This window comes from Cyanistes caeruleus, chromosome 3 (assembly GCF_971803275.1).
Source record: "Cyanistes caeruleus chromosome 3, bCyaCae1.hap1.1, whole genome shotgun sequence".
In the NCBI taxonomy this organism is placed as follows: domain Eukaryota; kingdom Metazoa; phylum Chordata; class Aves; order Passeriformes; family Paridae; genus Cyanistes; species Cyanistes caeruleus.
The window spans coordinates 60,529,505-60,548,584 of record NC_141703.1 but is presented as its reverse complement, the minus strand read 5'-3'; the positions used below and the strand labels follow the sequence as shown (position 1 = coordinate 60,548,584).

The 19,080-nt window shown below is 36.9% G+C and overlaps 1 protein-coding gene across 14 annotated transcripts in view; it reads left to right on the top strand.

Annotated features, from left to right (window-relative positions):
- TSC22D1 (TSC22 domain family member 1) overlaps window positions 1–19,080 on the top strand; it is a 96,544-nt gene that overhangs the window by 35,399 nt on the left and 42,065 nt on the right. The window contains exons 3-7 of one of the 14 annotated variants that reach the window (XR_015284585.1): window positions 798–904; window positions 3,773–3,820; window positions 3,968–6,493; window positions 7,478–7,668; window positions 8,627–10,745. The exons of 2 other annotated variants lie outside the window; for them this stretch is intronic. The gene's annotated coding sequence lies outside the window, so the exon portion shown is untranslated. Of the gene's footprint in view, window positions 1–797; window positions 905–3,772; window positions 3,821–3,967; window positions 6,494–7,409; window positions 7,669–8,179; window positions 8,322–8,626; window positions 10,746–19,080 lie in introns of those variants that run through there. 11 more of the 14 variants (XR_015284590.1, XR_015284588.1, XR_015284589.1 and 8 more) reach the window with 11 other exon arrangements.

Below are 19,080 nucleotides of genomic sequence, written 5' to 3'. Positions count from 1 at the left end.
GTAGAAAATACTATACTTTGCATGTATTATACAGCTAAAACCTGATAACTTTAAATGCAGATGGCTTTTCAGTCCTGCTGCAAACCTATCTTAGAATCTTGCCTTAAAAAGAAAACAGAAGGAAAGGAGGTATATTGGACTTCCATAGAATTGTTCTTAGGATCTGCCTGATCTTAGGATTAGGCAAAGGAATTTTATTAACTATAACATCTCTTTCTGAGGAAACATTTTACATATATTTGGTACAGAAATCAGAGATCAAGCAACTAATTAAATGCTAAAAGAGTTGTGCCAAGAATATCTCTGTTGTATGTTATTGTGAGATTTGCTTCAGAATAAACTTGTGTGTTGTAGATATTAATCATATACAGAAATGTTAGGTAGTGATTCAAAAGATAGCGTTGTTTTCAAGAGGGTTCATAAATTTTCCAACCAGAATGATTCTGTGATTCCATCTTGCGTGTGTGCCCGAGTGCGTGAGAAGCTCTTTTTTATCTGACCTGGATTGTGGTTATTTTTGTCAATGAAATCTCAACTCAAATGAAGGAAAGAGGGTCCTGTGAGATTCAGTGTATGGTTAAACACTCTCCAGCCCAGATCAGTCAGTGGGGTAAGTTGCTATTTTGGTTTGGTTATTTGATGTCTGTCTTTTTCCCTGTTCTGAATAATTTTTGTAAAGACAGTATGCCTAGCCTAGAAATAGATCTCAGTGTTTTTGTATGTATTCTTTTAATGTATGACTTGATACTGTTTTTTTCCTTGTATACAACCTAAACCAAGTGCTAATATTTCAACAGATACAGAATGACAGTCAAACACTACATACTGGTATGCCTATGAAGAGGCACTGCCAAAGTTAATTGTGTCTAGTGCAAAAGCTTGGAGTTCTGGCTGATCAAAGCAGGTAGGTGTGAAGGTGCTTGCATGGAGAGAAGATAAGGGGACAACTCAATGCAAATAGCTTTACATAAGCAGAACAAAATGATACATTTCAAATGGTCTTTACCTCAGCTGACTGAAACATTTTTATAATAAAACTTGTGATGGCCTTATTCCAAGTCGTTTGGGAAAAATGACACCATTTTAATTTAATACTGAAATTTGAGTGAATTGAGGTACTAGTCCAATAAGGAAAGTTAAGTCAGCAAGTCTGCAGAAAACATTTCATTGGTTACTTAAAGACAGCATATTTGTATGGTGGTAGCAGTACAAGACAATTTAGAATGCTTTTTTCATGTACTGGTACCACATACTAGGTAAAAATACAAAAAAGCAATTCTGATCTAAAGCATCACTGACTGCACATGAGACTTTTTAACTTGTATTTTGAACCTGAGATTCAGACTGTATTACAGAGGTATTATAGTGTGCTTGCACATCATTTGCAAGTCATGACTGAATCAGTTTGTCTCCACTGTCAACTGCTCATGTTAGACAATAATAAGCCCCAATAATAAGCCTCTGTTGCATCACAGACCTATCAATGTGGAAGAACTGAGCTTACAGTAGCATTTAACATCACTTGCTGTCTGAGCAGTAACAGTTCCTAGAAAACTCAATCCAGTTTTGCCTGTAGAGTTCTTACTACTTCTGAAAATGAAGAAGGAATCAAGCCTGTTGCTCTGAGTGCATGCTACATTTATAAACTCTAAAAGTAAGGACACCCTTTGTAGAAGTCAGGATTTGATATGGAAAGTAACATAAATGCTCAAATATGAAATACAAGTTTTGAATGCTTTCCAAAAGAAAACCTTGTGAAATTTATGTCTGAAAAAAAACCCAGGTAATTTGTTTAGCTTTTATTTATCAGTGCGTCCATATTGCCCTTTCCTAACATTAGTCTATTAAATATTTATATTGGCGTAAATATTGCATTAAAAGGGCATTTCTCTGCTGTGTTTGAGCTCTCCAGAGATCCCAGACACCAGAGGGAAGTAATGAAGGGTCAAAACTTACAGAGAAAAGCCTTGAGCTATTCTTGCCTGGAAATTCAGACCGGACCTCACCCCACCTCCTAAAAGCCCAACAAAAGGCCACAAAATCCACCCAAACCCCCACAAAGTCAAAGTATCCAGTCTGATGTGGCTGTTTAAACAGCACTAAAATCACTCCTCCTAGCATGGCTTGTATGTGGTATTTCAGCTTCCAGGTTCTACAGAGAGCCAGTCTAGAAGAGTCTGGTCAGGGAAGTGTAGGAATTATGTGAAGACTGAAAACTCAATAAGAGAAATGGTGCTTTAAAAAAAAAAAAGTGTAAGAAATTTGTTACCTAATTGTATGTAAATAGAATCAAATTATTTTAAGCAAGCCATGCATCAAGAATGACAAAGCAAAGTACAAAAACCATTGTTAACATTAAGATATTAAAAGTTTTATGTAATTTTTTTCAAGTAAATTCATGATATGCAGAAATACTGTAACCTTTATATCTGTAGCTGGCTTTCTTAAGCAGAAGAAAGCAAACAAATTGTCATCATATAATGTCTTAAAAAAAACAATTTGTTGGTTTTTTTTGGATATTGGCTCATGCGCTCTGCCCAGAAGCAAAGAATTTCCCTATGACTGAAAGAAGGTCTGTTTTTATGACAGAAATGTATGTTAGTGCCAATAAAGTCTGTTAATCTGATTAAAATGTGGTTTAGTTAGGCCAAAAAAGGTTTGCTCTCAACTGTACTTGGCATAAAAGCTGACAAGAAGTAAAAAGCATGTTAATGAAGACATTTAAAAATATTCTTGCAATGTAAACAGTTTTAAAAAGGAAAAAATAATTATAACCTTGTGTAGAAAATACCCATTTCTTTAATTGTATAAAATTGATGCATCTATTAATGGGAATTGTTTTTACAAGGTTGTATTTTCTATAATCAACCAATCATTCAATTTTATACCTCCAGTATTTTCCTGTTGTTGTATATGTGCCAAGAAATACTGGCTATGTTTCTCAAATGTGTGGTGTTGTGATAGCTGTATATAATTTCAGAATTCTGTGTCATGCTGGGTTCAGAAAAGCCAGGGCTTTTTGCCACTCCTAAACTAGGAGTTTATGGAGGGTCTTTCAGGGATTGGTACCCATACCAGTCTTAAGTAGGTATTGTCTGATGCCTTGTCTGATAATCTAGACAGTGCCGTGACCCTCTGGGTTTTAGTAGGCCTTTAAAGAAGTTTAGCACAAAACATTTCTGGAGAGAGGCCAAATGCTTTTAAACCACCTTCTGAAATTTAGAAAGTCAAGATTTGTTACCATTTTATTTGTTGGCATATTTTACTTTTAATGACAGGTTGCTTGATAATCTTAAAAATAACACTTTAGCCAGGATTTTTGCTGCCTTTTCTCTCCATCTTGGGACTAAATAACATTATCTCATGTAGCTATTATAATGTTCAGTGATTTCTACCCTTTTCTTCAGTCAAATCTCCTCCTGTTCCTCCCCAAAAAAGCCCTAAAGTAAAGCTTTGGAAACTTGTTTTTTTTGTAGCTTGGAATCTAAACAGCTTATATCACTCCTGTTGATACTTCAGTGCACGTGCCATGTTGGTGCTGGTTTCCAGAAAAGAGATGTTTTACTAAAATTTTCTGTTCTTGTAATGTTTATTTTGAATAACAGTTCAGCTGGATGCTGGTGTGTAGATCCCGTGGTGGGTTTGTAGCCTGCACATACTTGTGGATGTGTAATTAATGGCAGCAGGACAACAACTATAGGAGCTACAAAAGCTCTGCAGGGATAGTTGCACCTTGCACCTAAAATAATTTCATAATGCTTTAAAATTTCAGTCTGAGAGTTGAGAAGTACTTGACCTGGCTGCAGGTAACTTGAATCAGGTATGGCAATTGTCCTGTTTTTTATGTTCTTCTACTTGGATCCTGCAGTTGTTGGAGCTGCAGTATTAGAGATATGAAAAGTATTGTTGCTTATATTCTATACCATTAACCAAATATGGAGATTCAATTTTTTTGCTTATTTTGCAGATGGTATCCTGTACAATTTACTCACAATTGTTCAGACTTTCAATTTCTTGGCTATTGAGCTTCTGCTCGCTGATGCAGAAAAATGGAGACCACTCCTCACTGTGGAACATGCCTTATAGAGAAGGAAGAAAGCACTGAAGGGAGGTTTCCTCCCGGTGTATTTATCAACAGTCAGGGCACTGTGGAAAGACATTACAGAGGTTCCTCTCTTTGCCCAAAGATGATGAGGGTATTGGTTTTAGGATTCCTTACCACCTTTCATATGCTCACAAACAGAATTACAGGTGCTTTCCTGACTTCATCTATATCTGCATGATCTGATCACCATCGTGCTTTTCTTGTGTCATCATGGCCGTAATTTCTTTCTGCTTCAGCTCAAAGGATCCGATCAGAGCCTGCCCTTGTGGTAAATAAAAAACTACAGACTGCGAAGAGCTGTTGTTGCTTAAGCTTACTTAACATCCCAGCTAGGCAGTACAAATCACTTCTGGTGATTGATGTGAGGCAACAAAAAGAGCTTCTCCCAGAATTCCTCTAAGAGGGATTCAGGTACTTTGGATGGTCTTTTCTAGACTTCTTTTTCATTCTTTTGAATCTTCATAAGGGCAATGGAGTATTCATTGACATTTCTCATCTCAAAATGCAGAAAAATTTAGTTGTTTCAGCCTGAAATACATATTTCTGTGTAGGAATCAATCAGGCTAGGGTTTTTGATAGCTAGAACACAAAAATTACCAACCTTGTTTATTCTTTACAGTTCAAGACAAGTCTGCTCAAGGGAAGAATTATGTATGAAAGGATAAAAATAAGAGTTTTGCCTAGATTGTGTAAAAGGAGAGATACCATCATTTTGATGTAAGAAAAAGAATTTAAAAACAAATCATTCCTAACAGCTTATTTCAGCTTGATCTTTCAGAAACTGTTTAGCTGTTTCCATGAGAACATCAATGGACATAATCCTCATAATGTCTTTTATTTTCCCCTTAAATTTGACGTTGGATCTTTGTGCCTTCTGCTGAAGAAAGGACATGGATCAAAAAAGACCAAGTACTCCTCTCTCCTGTGGTCCTGAAGCTGCAATAGATGATGTTGGACTATGTGTTGAAAGTGATCTGGAGTTTTTTTTCCATTGAACAGGGTCTTTCATGTGAAAGGCTGTTTCTTACAGAGGCCCTGGACAGATTCCTGTTCAAAAGGAACTCGAAGTAAGCTGGGTCATGCTGCTTCGTCTGAGCCGATCTGCTCTGATACCTTCTGTTGTTTTAAATATCTGGATACATTCTGTTGCTGGAAAATAATACTGACTTTGGAAGTCAGTAGTGTTTGTAGGCTTCAATGCATCGCCTGAAATGAAGTCTGTGGTACTGTGTATGGCATTGTGGTTATGAATGATAACTAGTATTAGAGCAATTTGCAATGCCTTAAATCTCAGGAACTTACCAAATTATCTGGTTTAAAAGAACCTTCTGTTCACAAGGAAGTCTTTAAGGAGAAATAATGCTTTCAACTGCTACTGTCCTTTTATAATATTTTTCTTAGCCAGCAGGTACAGAGCAGTAGAAATTTGCATTGAACACATTATTTTTATTGTATTTTATCTTCTTTCATTTTTCTTCTGTCTTCTGTACTGGAAGATGAGAGTATAAACATCAGCCTGGAGACATCTCTTGGCCAAGTGCATTTATGTATTTCTGTTGGTCACACACTCTTTCTGGATAGGAAGGCCTCCTTTCACAAGAACATATATGTGGTCTGAAAAGACAGAGCTTCGCTTTCTAATCTTTGAAAGTTTGAAATAATGAGAAAGACAATGTTTTGTCCAGTTGAAGGGCATAGAAACATGTCTTGATCTTAAGCTGATGAAAAGCAATGAAATTACAATAAAAAAGAGCCCTATTTTTGTGAACCACTCCTTCTGGTTAGACTACATCCTCTTACCTTAGCTTGAGATACTGTAACCATATTCAGGAACAAAGAAGCAGAGTATCCTTCTGCATTCCCCAGCAGTTTCTCTGAAAAGAACTTGCTGATTTTTCTGTTTTAATTACTTTAAAATATCAGGATTTGTCCTTGATGGCTTTATCTGTCACTTGCTTAAAGAACAAAAATGTTTCTTGTATGCTACTCTAACTGCAAAATTGCTGTGGTTTTAATGACAAACCTTCCCCACCCCTCCCTATTTTCTTGTATTATGCACAATGAAAAAAAAAGAAAGAAAGCTTTTTTTGAACAGAGGAAAGCTTGCAATTGAAGAACATATTAGGTATGTAATCATATGAAACTATTTTGTTTAGGTGTGTGCTCTAGAAGAGAGGATGAAGGAACACCACCAATTGCCCCAAAACGAATTAAGCAAAATTCTTCAAACATAATGAGTAATGTACCTTCTTAGTTAACTGTTGGATCATGCTCTACCTGATGTCTTGAGAGCAAAGAAGAGCCTCCTGGTAAAACTATGATGCTTCACGTGCTTCAGCACAATGACTGCCCCACATGCAAATGTCTAACACTGCTGCTGTGGAGAAGGTACTGCAGTGGATAATAACTAGTAAATGCATTTGTGAGCAGCTTTTCCTGTAGCTGTTGGAAGTCCAGTGACTTCTGGTTCTGTTTTATGTGGGCTCCATGCTACTGACAAAATTTCACAGGAGTCTTAACTAGTTTTCAGGGTTTGTGAAGAAGAAAATTTCAGCTCTCTTACACATTATTTTTGTTTGTTGTTCATGTAATGACAACTCCTAGGGCTTTTGGGTTTTCAGGAATAAAAAGAGGAGTATTTTAGAAATCCAGAAACATGATGCAGGAATTTGAATAGGTTCTTATCTTCCACAGCAATCATAATCTGCTTAGGCTAAATTTAAGGTTGTCACAACAGCATTGAACTGCTGCTAGTATTCAATCAGTCTGATTTTGGCAAATAAAGTAGAAGACTTGAGATTGGACTAAGTCCTTTGCAGAGGAGTTAGGAGTGGTGTTAGGAATCCTTTGGTGAGGGAAACGTTCAGGTAAGTATGACCATTTATTCTAAAAGAGATTATGGGGAGATGTTCACTGCATTGCAATAGATGCCATTTTTAATTCACTTGAGAAAAAGTGAACAGAAGAGAGATTTGGATTATTTTTCCAAGAAATGAGCACTTTAATTCTCCCCTCCCCCCTACCTACATCTACTTGTAGACAGAGAGAACTTTCTGGACAAAACATCTTATGATTGATCTCATCTGTTGATAGATGTCTTAATAGTCTTGAAAGTTCACAATTCAACACTTTGGGGTTGGTTTTTTTTGGCATCAGAGCATGAAAAAACTGCATGTCTAGTACTCATCTCTTGTCATCCTCCCCTATTGCAGTGACTATGTGTATGTCTCTGTGTGGCAGAAAATGAGGGAATACAGATCATTATTCAAGAAGTTACCAACTAGCACTTTTCCTTCCCCTCCAGTCTTTCTGCCTCCCTATCCTGGAAGTATGGAGTCCCTGCCTCAGCCTACGGCTTCATTCTTTTTCCAGCTGCCCACAAAAGTAAAGAAACCAGTGTGAGAGTTTGAAGAAAGAATCCACTCAGAGGACTGAGTCTCAAGCAAAAGCTCCAGGTTGCAGACTCAGAAAGAAACTTCCTTTGGGGAAGGATCTGCTTCCAGGATTTGCTCGTCTCTTTTTCCTTGGGCAAACAGTTCTTGAAGCAAACAACAGGGTTGCAGGTAGGTAGGGCCCCTTTGAACTGCCGTCCACTCAGGTGTGAAGGATGACTTTATGCTGTTTCTCTGTGCGTTTTTTTTGTTGATGTTGTCTTCCACTTCTCTAGGCTGAGAGAGGGAAAGAGCGTGAACATTGTAAAGAAAAGTGTTGGGGAGAGAGAGAGGAGAAAAATGTTCTGGGCACTTGGAAATAATACCTCTGTGTAAGCTTCCTGTCCATGGGTCATATTTGAACTTCAGTTCTGTGAAGCACTAATGATGTTCTTGGTGTGACCCTTCTCCTGACAGGAAAGTAAGTCAAGAGCAGAAACTGGTGGCTGGAGCCAAGATAAGGCCAGTGATTGGGTATGGTCCATAGCCACACAGTTTTCATCTCCTCCCTTTCTCTTTACACTAGTGCTAGGTTTGAATGTGCAGTAAGGTGGAGATCGTCAAATGGGTTTGAAGTCTGACTTGATTCCCAGCACTGAAAAAGTTTCCAGTCCTAAACATGTAAATACATTTCTTCCTTTAGAGGAGCCCGTGGCTGCTGGGTTTGTAAAGTCCTGTTCTTTTGTCCATGTGAAGGAAATGGACTGGAACACTGATTAGGGGGATGTGCTGCTAACCCACGCAATCAGCAATCCCTCAGGTCCAGAGAAAGGGAATCAGCTCAGGTAAATTCTGCCTTTCTCGCTTCATGTTGTGCAGAGCATCAGCCTCTTCCTTGCAAACATCAGTAGCCCGCAGTCAGACCTTTCTTTTTCCAGCTGTGTCACTGCTGGCATGGGAAGTTTTTTTAAATTCCTTTTTGATTTTTGGCAAAAGAAATCACTTGAAAACTGGCAATGAAATTCTAAGGAGATTTTATCAGTTCCTCTTTCGTGCTGAGTTGAAGTCATTTGGAACTATGTTACATGCATTATTACTTTGGTGCATCTTGTGACTCTCTCTCCTCTTCATTCCCTCCAAATTGCTTCAGGACACCTTCTAACCTTTATACTGCATCACAAGCCTTCGGCAGAAGATCTTATGTTGATGGAAGATGACTGGGTTTGGATCTTGGCCTTCCCTAAGCAGGATCTCCTGGCAAAAAATGGGATTGGGAAAGAAATGACTCCTTTTTCCATCACACAGAATCACCCTAGAAATGGAGGCCTAGGCAGAAAATTGCTCCTAATACATTGTTCTATAGGAAATGTGTTTAGCCTCCCATGGTCCTTTTGTTACAGTGTCATACAGATATCCTTTATAAAATCTAAACCTGGCATCTTCCTATCTGAAGATCAAGCCAATGAATCCAACATTAAGAGTTTACAGATTTAATAATGTGGTCGGGTCTTGCTGTCCCTTGCATAGGAGATGCCACGTGAATCTGTGAAAGAGGGTTCTGCTGTGGTTCAGACTGTTATATTTGTAACGCCTTTTCTACTTACATTAAAGTAATTAGAAATAATAAAGGTTCTTGTGAAAATGGTATTTAGACTTCTACCTTGCCGGGTTTACTTAAAAATAAATTTGAGCCAAAATGTCATAATGGGCAATATGGAAAATACTGCATCTTTTGAGGTTTCCTGTGGCTTTGTGTCACAAAAAAGTGTGTTGGAACTGTTGAGAGCTGTAAAAGTGGAAATCTTAGATTTTTCTTTAAGAGTGAGAAGTTGTTTGTTAGAAAGTAGAAAGCTTTTAATTGTTTTCCCCTTAAGGGATTCTGTAGTCAAACTTAATTAAATGTCTTGCAAGATCTCAAATAAAAACTTTTTTTTAGAGGTAGTGAGCAACACACACACGCCTGTGTACTTGTGTTGTTCTCACTGTAGGAAATTAGTTTTGAAGAATGGGACCTACTTCTAATGTTCAGATTAGAAAAGGGGAAAGTTTTGTTCTGAAGCCGAGTGTGAGAATAGGAGGCAGGAAGGTGTACCAGACCCTCTGGCAGTAGGTGAAGAGCGCTTTCATTGTGCTGTTTTCTGCTTCTGGCAGTTGAAGTAAACTAGCCAGATGCTTGTACTTGAATCCAATTAATTTCTTAAATCAGTTACCACAAAACATTGTTTTTTAACTAATGTCTAGATCTTTTGTTAAATTTGCCATCTTGTTTAAATTATTTAATAGCCTTAATGTGAACCTGAGGCTACTGCTTCATGGCAGTTGTGACTTCTTACTATTCTGGAATGCATTGCAGTCCTAGTACATTCTAAAAATAATTGTTCAGATGGTGCTGCTTAAGTACATACTTATGTAGTGAGCCATTTTCACTGGACTTTCTGAAATTGGCTTTCTGTTGGATGGCTTTTTAATATCTTATTTTGCTGTCATTATCAAACTTGTTTATCTTGCTGCTTCTGTGGTTATTGAGTAAAGCACTGAATTTATAACCTGGTATTTTTAGAGAACTGATAAGTCACATGACTGTGTTAAACTATGCAAGCACAGTAACGCTTGTTAACTTTGAAGTTTAAAAAGAAATCGGTTTAATGTATCAAATTCAATCATATTATAATATGTGGAAATATGTATGTGATGAACTTAAAAAGGAGTAGTTGTTACAGGTATAGATTAATTGTGTACTGAACAGAAGTAATCTAGACGTGAATAGCTGAAGATGTGTGGGTCTCAGAAATTGATTCTAACATCTGTGACTAGAGTTCTGTGCCAGCAGTGCTTTTAGTTGAAAATACCCGTTTTTCAAATTTCTAGTCCATTTAAGGTCTGATATCCTTTGTGCCTTAATAGGTATACTGACACTTGCCTCAGACAGAATTTTTGGTCATTTTGTTCTGTAGTAGGTAAATTTAGGACTCTCAAATACTTATGAAACAGGCACTGAGAACTGTTTATGTTACTGTCTCAGTTCCTAAAATGGCTTAACTTCTCCCCATCACAATTAGGAAACAAAACCACTAAAACAAAAGCAAATACCAAACTAAAAAGCCTGTTGCGATTCTACCGTCAGTATTTTGATACTTGTCTATCACCGTTGCGTTAGTGTGTTTCTGTCATGCTCTGAGTTTTACAGTTGGAATCTTGGGTTCTTGATACCTCCTTAGAAAAATAACTCCTGCCTTTGTGTTATTAAATAATAAAGATATCTGAAACAATTTTCTTCTTGTTTATATTGTACTTGCTATAAGTGTATGTACCAAGTGACTCTTCTGACAAACTCCAGAATGCCAGGAAACATGGAAAAACACTGTATGATTTCAAAGGTTTTTAATGCCTGGTACTAACAGAATTTCAGAAAACAGGCATATAATGTGTCTGGTTTTCCTCTTTCTATTCTCTTAAAGATTTCTTTGAGCATTTGAGCTACCTAACTCACTTCATATAATCCTTAATGTCTTCTTGACCAGATACCAGCTCCTCCTAATTGTTTCATAGCCGGTCGATAAAATCCTGGCTTTTGATACTGTTTTTCCTGTCCCAGAAGAGCTATCTTGTTTAACTTGAAAGTTTTGCTTTCTTCTTTTCACCTTCTGTCCACCCTCTGTGGCTTATGCTGCAGCTCTTTCTCTATTACAGGATGCTTTGAGGAAATACCCTGTAAAGATCAGGAAATTTGGGGGAAATTCTTGCTGATGTTGCTACTTCAGCCAGAGCTAAACTTGTCATTTTGTGTGAGTGATGCATTGTCTGTTTAGTTTCAGGAAGGGCGATGTATCAAAAAGTGTTATTTTTGTAAACCAGAAAATTATTTTGATTTTATAAACAAGAAAGTGAGACCAAAGAGCACAGGTTCTGGGGTGTTTGTATCCCTTACTTTACATTGAGGAGGTGGGTAACAAAACATGAACAATTTCCTGTGATTTTCTGCAAGCCAGACTTGTTCCTTCAGCAGTAGTGTGCTTTAAGTTGGATTTCAGTCCTGTTTGCAGGACAGGGGATTTGAGCAGTGTCAAAAATATTTTTTCAGCTCTTTTTTTAATTGGAGAAAGTCTGCTCATACCTTGGTTTATCAGACATGAAAGCATCCCTGAGTCTTGAAAGAAATGAATGTGATTTAGGGGTAGGTTTAGAAAAAATGGTCTTAACTAAAATCTAGAAAAAGGCATTTTCTGAAAGCAGTGGTGACAAATGGTTGAGCCATTCCAGTTTTGTTTGTTGCATGGACTTGGCGAAGAATTGGCGGCTGCACGGCTCCTAGGACAGGTCCGTAAGTTGATGTCAGCAACATGAGGTGAGTTGGTGGGTTGTTGCAGGAATTGCTGTGTTTTGCTATTTAAGTTGGGTTGTCAGTTTAAAGACCATATGAAGTTTGTGATTCTTTTGCTGATGACAGCATCTTGCTAATTTTTTTTAAGAATATAAACTTACTCTTCTCATAAACTGTTTTGTATTGTTTTGTTTCCTTGGTTGCTCTCCCATGAGTGGCTTTGCTTTCTCCCTGGTAGAAACTGACATTTCTTGTTTTCTCTGTGTAAAGAAGTGGAGATCAGGAAAATGTGTGGGTTTTAGCCTGGTGTTAAGGAACAGTAAGTGAAGAAATTATACCTTGTACAAAAGGGTGTCACTTTCATGGGGACAAGATAATATTTTATCTTGAGAGAGGGTTGTAGGAGGTTACACAGTTAAGGAGGCGTATGGCTTTTGGTGGTTTTCTTCTGGATAACTGCTCCAGCAATTGTAACCATACTAGTATCTGACCTCCTCTTGCCAGATTCAGGTTAAGATATCACCTGTAATTCTGAAGAAAATAACTTTTGAATAAATAACAACTTGTATGGTTATAAATGGATTTAATGAGCTCATAATTGGGCTTTGAAGATAGAAATGTGATTTATATAGATTTTCCCTAACTATAACTTTGTCCTGACTTGAACTGCGGTTTCTTCATTGGTTGGAATTACTTTAGAGCTCGCATTAAAGTGTCCTTATCCATTTGAATGTTTCAGAGGAACTTCCACATACCTGCTGCTGATGTGTTTAGAACTTCTAGGAATAGTGAAATTTGTAATATTTCTTTTAATGGTTTCCTGGTCTCTGGTAGTACTTTATATTAGATGAGAAAGCATGAAAAATTGATTTGCAAAATCTTTGTGTGCATATATAAGCAATGGAGAGATGAAATCAGAGGGAAGTATGTAAGAGTAAATGAAGAACAGCTGACATCAGCACAGCTGCTGTGTACAGATGGAATGTTCCTGGGTGACTTCAGGATTACAGTGAAATTGAGGCTTAGTTGGATACTGAAGCAGCACAGGAACTGGACTAAGCAGCTGGCTTATGTAGGAAGTCTCCCTTAACAGGCAGAAGATGTGACAGAAAATAGCTTGAAACCTTTTTTCCCCTCTAGAAGCAATGACAGAGAAATCCGGACTCATAGATTTACAGCTTGTATGGTTAGGTTCTCTAGTGTATAATAGAATGTAAGTGCTGATTTGAAGCTTTATTATGCCTTGGGTACTAGTTGTGTTGCTCACCTAGCGGTGTCTAAAACTTGTGTTAACAATGCAGCTTTTTTAAGGGGAAGAAAGTAGGGACAAGTTAGAAGGGCTTCTGGACTTCTACATTTATTCTTAAGTAATTTTTTTAGACCTTTTATATCTTTGGCAGCTGCAACACTTGTAGCTGCTTGAAATTAGAAACAGGTTAAAAAATTAATAAGAGCATAAGAGGATATTCAAAGAACTTACCTTAGTTTCCTAATAAATTAAGAGTGGTGATTAAAAAAAAGGATATGCTATACATCAAAAGGTAAAACTTTTGTTGTAGCACATTCTCATCAAACTTTTTATCTTTCCATGTGTTAATCTCTGCCCAATTTTACCTTTACATTATCCTAGAATACAACTAATGTTTTTCATAAATTGCTTAATTGGTTTCTGAACTTTGTAAGCAGTATTTACTATGCACACAAAGTAACTAATTTCTTAAGAGTTTAGGGAAGAATTGTGATTTCTTCTGTTATATATTATACTGTGGATGTTCCTAGAAGTCATTTTTGTATTGATATTTTTTTTCTCTTTATACTTGTACAGGTGATACCTTATAAGTATCTGTTCCCTTGTATTAGTGCTAAATTTTATAAAATTTTTTTAGCTATTCTTCTCTATACTTGCATCTGCTCTGGAGGTTTCTCCCATTTATTCCTTTTGAATGAGTACAATGGTCAGGTCTTTGATACTTCATTTAACTCAGAACTGTTGGGTTTTTTTATAAAGCAGCATTGCAGATGAGAACAATATTCAGTAATGTTACATTTGTTCAGAGAATAGAAACTTCTGTTCCTATGTCAGTCTTCACATCATTCTCCAAAAATACATGCTACTTGGAAGGTCTGACTGTATCTCCACTTCTAGCAGTCAAACCAGTGCTTCCAGTGTGGCAGTACTGAAGCTACAGGGCATTTTGCTTGTCTCTTCAGGCAACATTAACACCCAAATTCCTGCTTGTAGTTGAACTTGGGTTACGTTTTCACATTAATTTTCTGCCTCCTTCAAAGACTTTTTAAAAACTGTAATTTTGATGACAGTGTAATAATGGTGCAGAAGGCTATCTCTGCTCTTTGGTCATTCTATACAAATTTGCCTATTTACCATTTTCTTGGCTTTAGCGCCATGTATGAATGGATGAGATAAATCTCGAATCTTCACTTGCCATTGCACTTAAGCAGTGAATGGTTTGTATTGCCACATTTTGTCACCCTGAACTGCCATCTGTTTTGTGTCCCTCCTTAAGTGTCTGCTGTTGCAAAATCTGGCTTGCTTTTTGATTCTATGTACTTTTTCCTAATGAAATTCTCCTTTTTGCCTTTCTATAAATACCAAAGTATATGCAAGCTGTTATGGCTTGACTAGCTGTTCCGTTTGGTTCTTAGCACAAAATGCAGAATTAGACTAGGTATTTGAGAACCACTTTGTGTAATCCTTTGATTTAATGAATAGTCTCATCAGTTTGATCGATGTGTAACATTTGCTTATTCTCAGGTTGCTACTTTTTGGAGCTTTGTTTTTATGTGGACTTCACTGGCATAAAATCACGTAGTGACTGTCTCTCTGCGGGGCAGGTGTTCTTGTTGCCTGAAGGAATTTTTTTCTGCACTACCTAAAAGAAAATACAGTAGAACTGCTAAAGCCCTGTATTTGTCCCCCACTTCTTTGCTCCTTTGCTCATCAATTTCTGATACAATTAAGAGGTTTATTTACTTAGCAGACTCCATCCACCATTTAGAGAATCTGTGCTGGTTAGATAAGCCTAGAAAATTAATTAATTTCAATATGATCCATTACTTAATTTATAAAATACATTAATATCAATAAAGCCTCACCCTGTACCAAAATATAGGAATTTACCTTTCAACTAAAATTACAGTGACTGTAATGTGCTATAAATGCACCTTATAGCTATAAATGTGTTATAAATTCCACCTACCCCCTCAAATCTGAACTTCAGCTTAGTCTGTATAAAATTCAGGATGTAATTATTTTCTCCTTTTTCTCTCTATGCCAAGAAAAGGACTTTGCTTATTACATGAGACCATTGGATGGTGTTTCAGTACAAACATAACTGATTTATTTTATAAGGCAAGGGATTTTATTTACACCCCAAATGAATTCAAATTCCTCATATGCACCTAAAGTTGAATATTGTTCCCTCAAAATTATGACTTAAACATAGTCTGTCATACAAGGATTTTGCTTTGACAGAAATACCCCTAAGGTATAACCCTGTAGTATAAAGTATGGTGTAATATGTGATACACCATCTCTTTTTAACATGACACAAAACTAATTTGCCTTCAGAGACTGGAGATTGTACCTTGTTGGGTTTTTTCCTCACAGCTTGAGGTGTTTTAGAAAGGAATAATTTGTACCTGTGAACAGTGTGAAGCTTTGTTAGTGAAGACCACCAATTTTTAATAAGCCCTCTGCCCTTGTTGCCTAGTTGCTGTCTTAGCACACTGACCTTATTTTTTTACTGTGTTTGTATTAGTGTCTTCTTCATCTAAAGACAGTAGATTTTTTTTGTCAAATATTTGAATGTTTATATGTTGTTTTTTACTGTGCTGTTAGTGACAGCTTCAGCTGTTTGTTAGCCTTTTGCTAAATTAAACCATTCTTACAGATATAGGAAGTAGGTGTGTATTTTTAATGTTTTTTATAAACATTGTGCTCTTGTCTATAGAAGCAGTAAAGAACTGCCTCATGGCACTAGGCACTCATATGACCTTTAAAATGAAAGCTAAACCCCAAATAAGCTCAAGCTATAGCAACTAACACGACTGCCTGCAAAAAAAAACAGACCAGGATTATGAGTTCTGTGAGGATTCTGTGAGAAGCAATTCCAGTGGTTGTAAGGAGATTGGGTTAAGGATGCAGATGACTACTTTTAAAGTGAGGTCATTCAGTGAGAGAGGATAGTGTTCTTTTCAGCTTCAGACCCATTACTTTTGGTATCTTTTAAGTGCTTAGTAAGTTAAAAAACCGAATTTTTCAACTCCAACCTCCTGCAGCTTGTAAGAGTAAGTGGAGTATTGGATCTATTTTGTCTGTGGAAATGGGATTATGTGTCTGTAGATAAACAGATCCATAGCTATGTTCATCTATTTCTACAGCTAAATAGAGTAAGCTGGTGTGGAATATAATTTTTGTAAACAGCTTTGGAAATTCAGAGCTTCTGTTTCTTCCATTTGACTTTAAAGACTGTCAAAACCAGCCTCTAATAATTATGTAGTAAGGGCTTTAAAATAACTTTCCCCAGCTTTTCTAAACAATGTTATTATACTACATTTATCTAATTTTTGATGATTCTGCACTAGTGTGCAATCAAAGGGGTTTGTCCCCACAAGGAGCAGTGATCAGCCTCTGCAGCAGTGGTGTCCCTCTGTCACTAAGACTGTTGAAGCTTTTTTTGCCATCTGTAACTCATATGTGCTGCTTTTTTGACTTGTCCTGAATGGTCTTGACCTGTAAGGGCACTGAGGTTTAAATGCTGAGCACAGACTGATTAACGAGGCATTAAGTCAGTTAATTCTTTCATTTTTAAACAAAGTATTAACATGGTTTTGGTGGTCAGTGATGTGCATTACAAGTTAAAGAGATGCCTTATGTAAGCAGTGTGGATTTCTAAACCATTTGGAGTTTTTTGGTGGTTTTAGTCCTCAGTCTTAAGCTGCAGAATTCACAGAAATAATGTTGCTGAATCTGCTTGCTCATGGTAGCTGTTGCAGTAATGAGCAACAGGTATGTTACTAATTTGTTTAAAGGTGAAGCTTTTAAATGAGTTTGAGTGTGTAAGCCTCGTTCTGTAAATGTTTTTATAAAACAATGTTTTATAAACAATGTTTTATAAACAATGTTTTATAAAACAATGCTAGACTTGCTAGACAAGAGGTGGCTTTGCCACTCCTGTGGCTTAATACCCGAGTGTTAGTTCAGTGAAACTTGAAATAAAGTAGGCTAAGGCTTGAGGAAGGTGAGAACCATGTCCTATAGCTAGTACTGAAATAACATAACCTACAACCTAATTTTTCCATACTTTCTAAATTTCAGATACAGTGGACTTGGAGTATTTCTCCGTTACAGCCATGACAGTGTTTAAGATCAATACTAAAGGTCCCACTGGAAGGGAGAATAATTTTAAATCCTTATGCTTTAGAAGTAGATTCAATTGCTGAAGAGCATGAACTAAAGGTTTCTGTTTTGAGAAGGTGCTTTTTAGTCCTGAAGCCATTCGTAAAAAGATTTTTCATAAAAAGATCTTTATTCATCTAAGAATTCAAGAGGAGTCATTAATGCCACTCTTAATTTCATAGAATGGTAGACTATTGCAAGTTGAAAGTGAAAGAAAGCCTTCTTGAGAGGCGGCTGCTGAATTTTTGTGGAGATGTTATGGTGTTCATGGATGGACAGGTACTATCCAACACTGTTACCAAGTTGTGGAATCTTAACCTCTTAGTACTCATTGTTTTGATTTATGCTGTTGTGAGTTGATGTACCCTTGAAGGGCAGGCTGGTGTTTCTGGTTGACATAGTCACCTGCGGTACGTACCTCTTGCAAATTATATGGTACCTTCTGACTCTAAACATGTGCTTAATTAGCGTTGCTCTTACTTGGAAGGATGGCAGTACATAGGGCAGTGCTTTTCCCCCAAATGCTTAATTTGTCCCCCAGATTAAGCAGTCCTTCTTGTGCTGTTAATCGGGTCTGTTCTAACATTTCACCTAGAAATCTGGAGCATATTAACAGGTTTTGGATTATAATAAACCTGTTTGTTACAGCATGTTAGAATAGATGTTGTCACTGGAGCATGTGTAGGGAGAAGGAAGACACTTCAGGAGAGGCTAAGAGTTCCTGGGAACTCTTAATAATTGTGTAAGATGTGGTACAATAAACACAAGTACTCCAGGTTTATCTTGGCACCTTCTCCAGCTGCATATCTTTTGTGTGAAAGGCCATTAGTCATGTTTCTGGATGCCAGAATAAGATAGAGAAGTTTATTGCTTGCAGATGGTGCTTCACAAGCTGAAATAAATTATTTCTGCTTATGCAGATGCATGACAACGTTACACAGCTTGGTTGTAACTTTTGAGTTGTGCTAGCACACATCTGAGACTGGAGTTCTTGTGTTTGACAAAAAACCTTTTTTTCTAAAGCTTATTTTGACATTACGTAGACCAGCTAAAAGTTCTTAACAGGTTAGTTGTTAAAACAAAGGAATCACAATTTACTGAAGAAATCTACTGCTGTCTTGCTGACTGCCTTTTAAAATAGGATTGAAAGTGTAATTCAGTATAGGAAATGATCTCTGAGCCATTTAGACTTGTTTTCCTTCCATCATATGTCTACTTTGAACCACGTAGCACACATGTTTTTATATGAAAGTCTGCACAAATAGTAATGAAAATAGTGTTGATATAACAGGCTCTTGGTGGACAGTCATTCTTCGGAGTGCTGAAATCTCAGCAGTTTGAAAATTTTAAATTTTGTGTTTCTCTGATCATCATCATCATCACAGAAATTGATAACATTCTTTTTTTTTCAGTAATACTTCCCTCTGAGTATTTTAGGCCATGCATAACTACTACATGTATCTAAAGATAGTTTTTTGAAAGGCTTCTTTTTATGCCTTCATGTTATCATGGTGATATCCAAGTTCTAGCATAATTGGATGTGTCAGGACCTGCCATTAATTTTGGTACAATTTGTTACTTTGATAATGGCATTAAACTGTTACAAATTTGATGCTATCACATTCAAATTCTAAAGTAATCCTAGTTTATCAATATGTGAGTAGTTCTCCATTGACACTGATGGTGGGAGCTTTGTTTCCGTTCTCTTTTATTGTTATATTGAAATATAATGTTGGTTTATGATAGGATTTAAAAACCCATGGCTGTTCATCTGATTAAGCATATATAATGTACTTAAAAGCTTCTGTCTTGTATCACTTCCTTCTGATTCTCCCTGGAAAAATTCAGAGATGTAGTCTCTAGA